The sequence below is a fragment of the Accipiter gentilis genome, chromosome 18 (assembly GCF_929443795.1).
Source record: "Accipiter gentilis chromosome 18, bAccGen1.1, whole genome shotgun sequence".
Lineage (NCBI taxonomy): Eukaryota > Metazoa > Chordata > Aves > Accipitriformes > Accipitridae > Astur > Astur gentilis.
In genome coordinates this window covers 16,647,674-16,659,896 of record NC_064897.1, presented here as the reverse complement: position 1 = coordinate 16,659,896, position 12,223 = coordinate 16,647,674, and the positions used below count along the sequence as shown (strand labels likewise).

Sequence of the window (12,223 nt, the reverse complement as noted above, 5' to 3'; positions counted from 1 at the left end):
TTATAGTGCTCTCTTACATGGGATTTTCCACTGGTTTCCACTGGTTCCATTTTCCACTCTCAATGCATTTTACAGAAGCGATTCTTCTCATGATCCCCCTTGTGCACGTGGGGAAGGCAAGGGAGAGGGGAAGGTAGAAGAGACATGCTTAGGTTATGTGGCCAACCAAAGGTGGGGTCAGCAATAAAATTCCAGGTTCTTAGTTTTGGGCTCTGCTGGAACTGTTCCTCCAACCATCAAAGTGCATTTAGGGCTGGGTGAAACACAGCTGCTATTGAAACAATTCGGGACAGAAAGTGGAGGAAGGCAGAAATGTAATTGCACACATAGGGAGCGGTCACGTAGCCAAATGCCAGTGTTTGTGTAGAGCGACATGCTGTCTTTAATAACCACGAGTGTGGTCAGGCAACCATTTATTTCCTCTAAAAGACAACGCACCGAGCAGGTCAGCACCCTCTGGCATGATGCTGAAACGCTGGGTCAGTGTTGACTCAGAGGAAGGCGTTCCACTGCCGGAGTCAGCCGCATCGCTTCCTGAGGGACCCTGGTTTCCCCAGGAGTATTGGCGAGACCCAGCACTACCATCCTGCAAAGATCAGATGAAATCATGACCTGAAGTGGTCTGGCTGCAGTTAAATATAAAGAGCTACTGAAAAAAACCCACAGCTCACTCTAAGGACTAGAAAGGTGGTGGGTTTTGTTGGGGTGGGGTTTTTTTAATGATTTTTGTCTTGAATTACAGATCTCTGCCCCCCCCGCCCCCCCCCCCCCCCCCCCAAAAAAAAAAAAGAAAAGGAAGAAAAAAGCCTTCTTTAACTAACTTGGTAATAATAGTATGGTTTTAAAAGTACTTGTTTAGCCAATGCTGACTATATGCTTACACAGCTACCTCTGGCCTGGGAAAGATTGAAACCACAATGGCTAAGTATAGAGGCCTCTAAAATATCTTCATATATACGGTGCCTGAATACACAAACAGAACTGGTCTCTCTTCTGTCTATAGGAGCAATATTTTCCATAGGATTTGTATTGACAGAGGTTTTCCCCCTGGAGTTATGCATATTTATTCAAATAAAAATCCTCCAGAACAGCATCCATATGCCGAACCCCATTGTGCGACCATTGTCAACTTGATACAAGAAATATCATCTCTTCCTGAAGAAAAGTAAGCACTTTTTCATTCTGTGGCATAGCCGGCTCCTGACTAGGGATTGGTTTTTTTCTTGGTTTTGGTTTTTGGGGTTTTTTTTCTTTGTTTTTAAAGAGGAGGGGGAACTATTGCCAGGATTTCAGCCTTAGCTCTTGAGAACAGCTAGTGCATGAAGGAGAGGTGCTCCCATCCTTGAAGTGTGGTAGGATCCAGGGACTAAGTGACCAGAGCTCCACTAGATGCTGGGCATACCAAGATGCATTTGCCTCTGTAAAGAAAGCATGTCTGTAAGAAGCATGAAGCTTGCTGCTGGGATAAGCTCCTCTTTGCATTTAGTGCTTTGTAGCCTGTTTTCTGGAGTGCAAATCTGTGACTCTCTTGGAGCCTGACCCCCGAGTTCTCTGTGTGCCTCCCTTTAAGTCTTTGACCGAAACTGCTGCAGTTGCTTTTGGGCAGTTGTGGGCAAAGCAGTTTTTCTGTTCCTCCTCTGCGAGTGTGATACCTCAAATATGTTCCTGCCAATTCCCAGCTGTGGGCTAGTTTTGTACTGACACAACATATTCTTGGGTAAATGATGGATTTCTCTGAACCGGGGTTGGCGCTACTTGCTTTGCACGTAGCTGTAGGCAGTGCGTGACATTGTTCTGGTGGGAGCCGGGAGGTGGTAGGAGTGGCACACTGAATGCATGCCCAAATTATGTGCTCCAGGGAGCAACACCTGGTTTATGAGACACGTGCAGATGTTGCGTAGGTGGTCCTCAGGCGCTTGTAGATTTTCCTATCATTTCTACCGTGACTATCTCTCCTGGCTCTGGATCGTTTGCTGGCACATCAGCAATCCTGGAAACTCCCCAGCTTTCATAATAATAATAAGAACTTGTCCTTCCTTTTTGGATACAGCAGCTTCTTTAAATGCTTGTAACAATACGCAACTGAACATATAGACATTCTTTCAACACCGAGCCCCTGTCTGACACAATGTCTGCAGTTACTGTACTCAAGCTGTGTTTTGAAACCCTTCTGTCTACAAGGCCTATTCTTCAGGGAAATGGTATGGCAGGGGCAGAAATGAACATGTGCTGGGACTTCCTCAAGTGTTGTTGGAAGGCTCTGACAAATTTCCTGTACTGTGCCCTGGGTGCAGGAATATCGGTGATTATGTTTGAGACTTCTCTGACTTCCATGCAGAGGCCTCAAGTATGTTTCTGAACTTGCAGAAATAAGCTTTTCTATTCTCATAGGTACGTACTACTCTCAGTTTAAGCACAAAGCAGCTGAGATGCGGAGAGGTGGCAGGACTTGTCTGCAGTTGCGCAGTGAGCCCAGGACAGAATTCACTCTGTTTTTTCCTGAGAGGTACAAGTCACCAGAAGCTCCTGTGGTGCTCTGGGATGTCTGAGTGCCTAGACTTTTAAAAATTCAAGCCGTAAGCCTTTTCACTTTCCTCACTCCACTGCTGCTGATGGCCACTGCATTGCACAGCTACACATGGGGGCAATACACTGTGTAAGACATGGAGTTGTAATTTCCTGGATGAGCAATGTTATTTCTGTGATGTATTGTAGCTCAGCACTTCTGTTCTGCACAGTGATGAGCTTGAAATTGTCTTGCAAATAGTGATAGTGCAAGCAGGAAACAAGTACCTACCTGTGCACCATATCTTCTCTGAGTACAGTGACAGTCAGTACGACTTCTCTGCTGAGAGCTGGAAAGGGATTTTTTTTTTTCACTGTTTATCATTGCGGGACATCCTATACTGGTGACAGAATTGACAAGAGCCCATGCAGTTCAAAGGTCTGTAATGCTTGTGCTAGGACAGTTTTGATGTAGCGTCCAGCTCAGACAGGAGTGGTTCCAGTTGGCACAGCCTGTCGGTCCCCTCTTTGCACTTGCGTGATAAAGCTACACTAGAAAAAGAAGGTTCTTCTACTTTGTGTAGCTGCATGTGAAACGCTTGCTGGTGGTCTTGCTGAACTGAGCACATTCCTTGTGTCTCCATCAATGACCCCTGGGTAGGGATTGGAAATACGGTCCCTGTTGACTCCTGTGGGGAACACAGCTGTTGGATCAAGGAGTATGAGAGAATACCTGTAAGGAGGATAAAGATGCGGGGCTGGCAGGTACCTACAAAAGAAAGTAGTGGGAGTGCTGGGACAGAGGGCGAATACCGAGTTACCTGTATGTCTTAGGAAGCTTTAACAACTTACAAGTGGCAAGTTGTATCTTTAATATTTTTGTAGTATATATTATAATAATATTGTAAAATATAAAATCTTTATGACATCCCAGTGAGCAAATTACTTTACATTGTTGGGATTCTGGATTCAAGTCTTGCAGGCTGCAAACATTTGGGAGGCTCATAATAGTTTCCAGACATGTTTATCACACATCTAGAAATCCATCCATATAATGCAGCATGATAATTGGGCTCTTCACAAGGCAAACCCTGCACGGAGGTGGAGTTGAAGCACGGTGCATCTGAGGTGTATCTGCAGGGAGCTGAGCGTGCGGACTAAGGGAAAGGAGTTGTGGACCCGGCCATAAGAGGTGGCCCTGAACAGAAAAGTCTGCAACTCTTTTCTGTTGCCAGTTGTGGAGACCATTAAAACTACAGCTTAATGTGGAAGAAAAAAATAGAATATTTAAGGTGGATAGGGAGAGAAAATATTAGAAGCAAACTGGAAGTGGTTGGGAAAGGGGGCTGCAGGCTATGCCTTTAGGGACAGTTTTAGGAATGGGTAAGATGAACCCTTGTCAGCAATGATCCAAGTATACTTGATCCTGCCTCTGTGCAGAATTTGGACAGTGATCTCTGGAAGTCCCCAGTGTTTCTGTGATACTGTAAGCAGGGCTTTTCAAGGTTATCTGTGGACAGCGGGCTGTGTGTAAACAGAAAGTCTTGGGATTCCAAGAGCAAGGCTTGCCAAGGGCACTCGGGAACAGCAGGCTGGGGGAAAGATCTGCTTCCTTGGAAGTAGTAAAGGATGGCTCTCCTGTGGTGCTATGCTTGGCATTCAACTTATTAGGGTGAGAAGACGGAGCTGGAGCTGACTCTTCACCTGGCCTTGCATTTCTAGTGCCACTAGTGAATCACACAGGTCACATCCTACACTACTAGTTACTGGTGATTCTGCATCCCTTATCTTTGGATACTGAAGCGCTCGAGCTATCTTGGAGAGCAGACTCATCCATCTTCTAGAAGTTAGACGTGTACAGAGTATCTTAAAGCACATCAGCCTTAATGAGCAATTTTGAGCATTCGTCATTTTATCTTACTGTCTTGGAACTCTGCAAAAACAGTGTCCGTGTAGATGGAGAGAACGCAGTAGAGAAGGGCAAAAGAACTAATCCAAGGAAAAAAAAAACACACTGAAACAAATGACATCTAGGCAGTATTCAAAATTGCAAAATCAAAATCCCCAGCTTAGGCACCACCTAGCTCCTGGAGGCATCTAAATTCCATAAATGCCTCATTTGCCTTTTCTCTGTGTTTGTTTGTTTGGGTTTTTTAAAGTTATTTTAATACCCCTCGGGTGCTGAGTGTTATACCTACGTGCCTGCCCAAAACTGCTTGAGGCTGATCATGATCCAGAAAGCAAGCACCCTGGCCCCTCAGCCTCGCCAGGTGCTCTCGGAGCACACCTAGCACACAGACACCGTAAGATCGAACACCCGGTGGCAGCTGCCACTTTCTTTTGAAACCTCTCATATAGCAGCCGAATGGTTGGAAGGCTTAGGGATCAAAACCTGCTTCTCTGTTTTACCCAACAGCTGCTTTATGCAGCACACCGAGAGGTTTCAGGAGAGGCTGGCACCAAGAGTGAACACTGGTGGTCCATAGCCATTGCTTCCTTCACGTACTCTGTTTCTTGTACCAAGTCCGGAATAATTATCCGCACCGTAGCATGGCTTATATGGGAATAGTGAAGAGTGGCCCTTTCTCCTGGCCCTCGCCTGGGGGCCGATGGTTAGTGCCTTCCCTGGGAGGGGTAGGTCTGAAGCGCCACAAAGGGAGGAAGGAATTAAAGCAGGTCTCCCGCTTCCTTAGGCTACTGTTTAAATGCAGGGCACGCTGCTGCTTCCTCCGGGTATGGCTTGCCCGCTTGTACGCAAGTGGAAGCGCGGCGATTCGGCGGCGGAGGAGAAACACCTAATTTTGGGTCACGTGTGAGCATAGGCAGTTCCTGGTAGCTCTGAGCAAGGTACAGAGCTCCTCAGGGAGGAGAACCGGCGGCATTTCGCCTCTGGCCAGCCCATGCTAAAGATGCTGACCGTAAGTGGCTCCATGCTCGCAAGAAGTTGTTTTGGAGCCTCGGTGGTGTCTGACTTTTCTCAGAGGCTGCAAAAGCACCAAGGACCCTAACCCCGGGATCCACCCTTGGAGCAAGGCCCTTAAAAGCTGGGTGTTGCAGCGTGCGTGTCTTTGGTGCCAAGTCTTTTTTGGAGCTTGCTGCGAGTAACTTGTGCAAGACCTCCTGCATAATGGCTTTGCAGAGCCAAAGCCCGGCCTGTCCGGTGGACTACAACCCTGCTGGCTCCTTGGATTTTCAGTTTGGTGAGGCTCACAGGACTGGAATTGGTTGCTTTTTCTCAAGTTTTTCTTTAAAAAGATCTTCTAGCGTTGCTTCTGTGGAAAAGCGTCTCTGTTCGTTGCATGGTGCTGGCGTGGGACTCGTTTAACCTGGAGGCTGGGGTCCATCCCGTAGGACAGAGGAGGAGTGCTGCCCAGCCGAGCCCTGGTTTCGCTGGATCCAGCTGCGGTGGTTTAGGTTTCTGGCTGAGTCTGTCTGAAAGCGGCACAGAGCAAAACACAAAGAGAGGGAGGGTCGTAAGTACCCCCATTCTCTCCTGATAATCCCTTAAAAAATAATTGCAGGCCTAAACCTCTGGCCTCCAGCAAATTTTCCACTCGATTAGAGGCTTTTGTGAAGCTGGGGAAAGGGACACGCAGACTTGCACATTGTGCCGCTGCCTGAAACTTCCAGCTGGGATTTTTTCCATCAAAAGGGGATTTTAGTAAAACCATTATAAGGGGCTTAGTCACAGAAAAGCAGTTGAGCTGAGACAGGGGTAGATTAGCTTTAACATGCTTGTTTTTGGCACCAGGGACAGGGTGGAAGTTACACCCAGCCGCTCACATGCAGCCTCCCCCTGTCTGGCCGAGTCCCTGGCAGGTGTGTGCGGGAGATGATGTCCCCGCTCGTCCCCCCCGGCACACCATGTCCAAAACCGGCAGCGGTGAGGGGAAGGCAGCGGGCAGCCGAGGCGCAAGCCCTCGCACCATGTGGTCTGGGTCTGGAAACCAAAAGTCGCTGTCGCTTGGTTGGTCTTTGGTGTGGTCCGGGCGAGTTTTTGCTAATGGATAGGTGCCTCTCGGGAAGGAAGACCTTGAGGGGCGATAGCATTTGCAGCCTTCAGGACCGTGTCCTGCCCGCGCCTTTGATCCGCATGGGTGGTCCCGAGTGACGGCAGGGACGGTCCTGGTGAAGATGTAGATGGAGCAGCTGGGCGAGCTGCAATCCGAGCCGTACCTGTTGTTGTGACGGGACATCGGCCTCCAGGGCTGTCAAGGCGGCGCTTTTTGTCAGCTCCACGTTTGTTTGGTGAGGCTCGCCGTTGCCTGAAATAAAAGGCGCAACGGCTGAAGAGTCTGAGCAGATAGGGATGGCTCGTTGGAGCAGTTCCTGCTGCTGGGAGCTCTTCCACAGCCCGCACTCGTGCACCCAATGCTTCTGGGGCTCTAGGTGGGACGAGTAGAAGATGTCCTCTGCACTTAGTGTTTCTCTGTCCTGACCCTCCCTCTCCAGGGCTACCTTAGGCTTGAAAGCTCATTTCAGTTGTTGCTGCTCCAAGTGGCAGAAGCCAGCAGGACTGGAGGTGGGAGAGGTGGATGCCAGGTGCTGTTTGGCCGCTCACGGATTTGGGATGTAACCTTAGTCAAGTTGCTTCCACCTCTCTTTCCTCATTAGTGATGATACTTTGCTTTCTGATGTCTGTGCATGTAATGAGCCATGCAGCAGCTAATTATTAATTCTAGTAAATTATCAGGTATAGCTTCTGAAAAAGACACCATTGCCGTATCTGTAGCAGCAGTGTGAGAAGTGGATAAAAAAAAAACCTATTCAAGTTTAGGTGCTAAAAAGGACATGCGCATACAGCTCCAGATACCTCTGTAGCGATTAAGGTATCCCACGGAGCAACCATGCCAACAACATAGCAAAGCCCTGCACAACAAAACTGAACTAAAATAATCCAAGCATTAATTTAAGTTCGATCCTGCTCCATTACCATTCTCACGCTTGCATGCTTTAAAAAAAAAAAAATAATAATAATTTTCTTAGTGTCAAGCTATAGATGTCAAGAGATGCAGACTTCAGGCAGAAGTACTAAGGCTGGGATGGATATTTTCCAAAGGCGCTATGGGCTGGGGTGCGCTGACCACCGGTCCGGCTACGCCAGCTGTGCCTTCCCGTTTGGCCCGGGATGAGTGGACTCCACCGCCCCGGGGAACCGGGGGCTCCGCTGGGGCCCGAAGGGGCCCCAGCGGAGCCCCCGGTTCCCCGGGGCGGTGGGCGGTGGGTTGACCCGGGGAACGGGCGGGCGGCGGCACTCGGCGGGCAATGCTGCCGCCTGGCGGAACGGCGCCGCCACTGCAGGCGGGACCCGGCCCGGGAGAGGCGGCGGTGGAAGGGGGAGCGGGGTGGGGGGGGGGAGCCGGCGGGTCCTCGGAGGTGTTGCGAGATGGGGAGGGAGAAATCGGGGATGGCCGGTGGCTGTGCGGATAGAGGGAGGAGGAGGAGGATGCTTCCCCCAGCCCACGCTGATGGAGGAACCCCGCCGGTATCGTAGTCACCGTTCGCTTTGCTGTCTTACCATGTTGTCCCCAACTGGTTTTACTGGGTGTTTGGGCAGACAAGCGGCCCAAGGGATCTGGTTGTCCCCGTCGCCTCTGGCCCAAGGGATCTGGTTGTCCCCGTCGCCTCCGGCCAACCCATGGGATCGGTGGGGCGTAGGGCGCTTTGGTCGAGCGGCTGGAGATTTGCCGGAGCCGAGAGGCCCGCGTCGCATCCCAGGCGGCTGCAGGAGCCTGGAGGAGCAGAAGAAACCAGCTCGCCTTGTGGCACAAGCAGCCGTACGGGACTTTTCCCCAGCGTGCGGCAGGAGGAGTTTATAGCGCTGAAGCTGGGGTGCTGGGCATGCAGCTGTGGCTGTCAAGAAAGGAGATAATGGCAGGGTTTTACTGCTGCCGGGCGCTTGGCGTTTTAGCTCACCGAACAAGGGGAGAGGCTGCTGGCTGCGGAGCTGCAGTCGGCGTGCCTGTGTGGTGCTGTCTGTACACCTCCGGCGTCGACCTGCCGAGCCCCTGAAGTTGCTCAGGGGTTGTAAAGCTGGGACGTTTTGGGGGAAGAAAGAGGGGAAGGAGAAGGGTGGAAGAGGATGAACCTCAGATACAATTTTTTGGCCTTTTTGTAAAGCTGGGAGCGGAAACTGCTTCATCTTCAAATAGCTAAACTGTGCTTGGAGACTCAAGGCTCAAAGGAAAGAAAATAACTAGGAGGAATTGCCCATTTCTTGATCCGAGTCAGTTTCTGTAGCAGAAGAGGAGTTTGGTTTATGTCTCAGTAACCCTCTCATGTGGAAATACTTGCTCAGGGCATGTGTCCAGGCCCTGGTATTAAACTTTTGACACTCTTTCCAAAACACGCCCCAGGTTTTAGGGAATCTTTTAGGAAAATCCCGTTTCCGTTCATCTTTCTGTCGTAAGGACAGATCAGATTTGGATCTTTCGAAATCTCCACGGTGCTATTTCAGGTTGGGCTGCCATTGAGCTAACGCAGCTAATGGTAGATTTAATTAAAGAAGGGAGAGAAGCTCTAGCGTCCCTGCCAAACGTGGCTGGAGTCTAAGTTCTGGCACGGGAGCCCGACGAACCCTCTCCAGCTCTTTCTTTCGTGCAGCTTGGGGCTGGGGAATTGAGCGGGATGGCCTCGCTGGCTGGCTGCGGCAGGGAGCGTCATGCAGCCCAGCCAGCAGCTCTGGCATGGGGCCTCGCTCATGTCCTGAGGGGTCCTCGCATCCAGCCCGCACCACCCAGCTGAGTTTATCGATTATATTTTTCCTCCACAGAAGCCACTGCTAAAGAGCTGCTGGCTAAAAGAGTGGGATTTAAGGTAGAGGAGGGAGGGAGGGAGAGAAAGCAAAAAAGGGTCCGCTTTGCTAGAAGCATCGTGCGTACGTATGTAGCGAGGCTGCCAGATCTGAGGGACACCTACGCTTGAGCTGTTAATGGCAGCCTGTGCTAACTTCTAGCTTTGGTTCCAAAAACTTTGGGTGTCTTGGCCACCCAGCTCTCGTTTTAACTCTTCCCTGACTTCCAAAGGGCAGGTTCAGCAGTAAACTCTATACTATCTAGCACGGAGATCACCTCTCGTGCTAGCACAGGGGCCAGGTGGTTTGCGTGACAGCTGCCCCATGACCCCGTTATTTATTATCAGGGAAACAAAGGACCCCAGAGTCACCATGACAAACTGATTCAGTCGAACCTGTGGTGTGGGGCAGGAAGGTATAAAATGTATAAATCTGTCATTCACGGACCTGCCGTCTGCTAGTCCATACAGTAGGACCCAGGTGGAGCCTCCTTTTCCTCCCCATCTCCCAGGGAGAGGAGCCAGCCACTGGCTCTGACCGGGGGAGCAGCTGCTGCAGCAGCCCAGGGACCCCCCCCACACGCAGGGCTTCGCTGCAGCTTGCAAGCCGGCATCCCCCGCCGCTGCCCCTTGGTCCCTGGCTGCCTCCTCTCCTGAGCAGTCCCTTCATCCCTCCTTCATGTCGCTCCTGCTCTGCTCCGCTTTCTGCCACCGCCTCCTGAGCGTGGCCCCTCTGCTCCCCACAGCCACCGGTCCACAAAGCAGGTCCCTGGTTCATCCTCCGTGCCCTGGCTTGCGCAGCTGTAGGCGAGGGACCCTGCTGCCCCAACTGGCACGGCTGGGTGGGCTGGGAGGGCTTTTGCTCTTTTGCTGGGCGCAGCAGCGAAGGCTGGCACCGAAGCCATTGCTGGGGACCGCGGGCTCGCTGACACAGATGGGAGACTTGCAGCTCCCTTCCAAATGCACGGGGGGGTGGGGGGTGGGGGGTATGTTTTTCTACCCCAGTTGCCAACTGAGTCATCTTCAAAAATACAAGAGCGGCTGGAGAGTGAAAATGAAGTTTCCTTGTTACCCTGAGGAGTCATGTGGTAATTGGGCTATGGTTGTTGGCAATGGATTATTTATTTTAAGAAACCCTTCTCTTTACTAGCAAACGCATGCGTTCCCCCAGCCCTGGCCTCGCTAGACAGGGAGGCCTGCGTCTGTGCCCGAGGTGGTGCTGTCACGCTGCGGCAGGAGAGGAAGGCATGAGGAGCACTTGCTCCATCTACGGGAACAGCCCAGGGCATCTAAACGCTGGGCTTCAGGGAGGCTTTGGTTTCGGCAGCTTCCTTTGGCTTGGGTTGCCCTTAAAGAGCATGCCAGACCACGTGGGCACTACTTTTGGCTTGGTTTTTTCTAAGTGGGGAGAGGAAGTTTGGGGTTTTTTTCTAAGGGAAAAAAAAAAAAAAATCCTGTCCTAGTTCTGATTACAGAACTTATGAGCACACATGTTATATTTAGACATAGATGGCCCACCATTATCCATGTGAACATGGGGCTTAATAAGGAGATGCCATTTTCACTCAAATCCAGCAGAAACAAACCTACCTTGAGAGATGTATCATTCCCCATTCCTGGCTGGAACTGCTCCCTACCCCAGGAACATTTACGTTTTCAGCGGTAATGGGAACCTGATCTGGAATTCCCGTTGTATACAATGTTCATACATACATCCTCTTTTTCAGTCAAGAAGTTACTGTAAACTTTTTTCTTAACGCAGGGAAGACAGACCCCACACCTCCCTCCAAGTAGAGGAAGATGGATATAGTGTCAGGCTCAATTAGATCCAATTGTGGTGGCTTTCCCTAAAGCGAACAATGCAGCTTTTGTGATGGACTCCCAGCAGAAAGCTTGGAAGTCTTGGAAAGGAGGAGGAAAAAACAACACACACCCCAAAGTCCAAACCCTGAGATAGTCCAGGTCCTTGGGGTGTGGAGGAGATGGTGTTTCTTTTTTAAGAGGGCCAGAGTTGGGCGCTATTTTCCCCTTTGAAATGCAGCACCGACATAAAAGGGGTGAGGTGGTTAGAGCTGGCGGCAAAGAAGTATGCCCGGTCCAGCCTCAAACAAAAATACCTGTGGAGGCAGAGGCTACGCAGCCGGGGCCACCCGGCGAGGACGCGGAGGGGACCTCCTTTGGTGGGGCATCCGACCCACCTGGAGCAGCCCCCCAGCGAGGGCTGCCGGAGCGGGGTGGCGCGGGGGGAACGAAGTGGCCTGCTCAGTGCTGGAAGTGCTTAAAATGCAAATGTACAGGAACTTCAGACCATCCCCCTCCCTCCTCCTCCTCGGCGCGGAGGAAAGCAGCTTAAATACAGCCAGGCCTGGAGAGGAATGTTAAAAAGAGGGGAAGAATCGCCCTCCTCCTTTCCATAGGGACCCGGGCCCGGCCAGATTGAGTATGCATGACTGAGCAAGCAAGCAAGGACAGCTCCTCTTTTAACTTTCCTGAACAATGGCTCCGGCTTCTTCCACCATTTCGCATTCCCCCTCCTTCGAGGCAGGAAGGGGGCAGCGGGGCGAGTGAGCCCCGCCGCCGGGCTGGGGGGAGACGGGCTTTGTCGCTGCCCTGTAAACACCGCTTAAGCTCCATCTCCAACAACAATAAAAAACCCACCTCGCGGAAGGCTAAAAAGGGACCCGGTTGGGTTAAAAGTCATACGCTGAGGAGAAAGATTATGGCATAGGACAAAGGACACCTTAGATTATTCAAACTTTTTTTTTTCACGTTCCCCCTTTACTTCCTCTTTAATCTTTGCCTGGGCAGCGGAAACCAACCAAGACATTTTGGATTTTCCAGGCCCTTGTGCGCTGGCGAGGACATGGTTTTTGGTGGCTGTCGCTGCTGGGCAATGTTTTTATTTGATGGGTCTTTCACCCAGGGT

General features: G+C 51.0%; 2 protein-coding genes across 2 annotated transcripts in view; one reads left to right on the top strand and one right to left on the bottom strand.

Moving 5' to 3' along the window:
- The window catches only part of WNT5B (Wnt family member 5B), a 78,260-nt gene that overhangs the window by 22,036 nt on the left and 44,001 nt on the right, over positions 1-12,223 (top strand). The window lies entirely within an intron of this gene.
- The window catches only part of FBXL14 (F-box and leucine rich repeat protein 14), a 91,784-nt gene that overhangs the window by 75,388 nt on the left and 4,173 nt on the right, over positions 1-12,223 (bottom strand). The window lies entirely within an intron of this gene.